Here is a 369-nt window from a genome sequence, read left to right as displayed (position 1 = left end):
CAGGGAATGAGACCCAGGATGGGCTGAGGAAACAGGGAATGAGCCCCAGGATGGGCCAAGGGAAACGGGAACGGGACGGGATGAGATGGCACCAGGGAGAGTGGGGCTCTTCCCAAAAAATTTCATTGGGATTAATAATAATAATAATCATAATAATAATATTTTATACTTTTCAAGTCTCCTAGTAGCACAAAAAGCAGGAAAAATGAGGGGTTTTCCCCAAATTTTGTACTGTTTTCCCTGATAAATTTTGATTCTTTTCCCCCATTTTTGACCCTTTTCCCTGACAAATTTTGACTCTTTTCCCTGATTTCTGTTTTCCCTGATAAATTTTGATTCTTTTCCCTGATTTCTGACTGTTTTCCCTGA

At 40.4% G+C, this 369-nt stretch overlaps 1 protein-coding gene across 1 annotated transcript in view; it reads right to left on the bottom strand.

Moving 5' to 3' along the window:
* Positions 1-369, bottom strand: part of ATP13A1 (ATPase 13A1) — a 17,160-nt gene that overhangs the window by 12,309 nt on the left and 4,482 nt on the right. The gene's annotated exons all lie outside the window — the stretch shown is intronic.

The sequence above is a fragment of the Neopelma chrysocephalum genome, unplaced genomic scaffold, assembly GCF_003984885.1.
Source record: "Neopelma chrysocephalum unplaced genomic scaffold, ASM398488v2 Primary Assembly neopelma1_235, whole genome shotgun sequence".
Taxonomy (NCBI): Eukaryota; Metazoa; Chordata; class Aves; order Passeriformes; family Pipridae; genus Neopelma; species Neopelma chrysocephalum.
The sequence above is the reverse complement of the archived record's forward strand: the minus strand, read 5'-3'. Positions and strand labels throughout refer to the sequence as shown.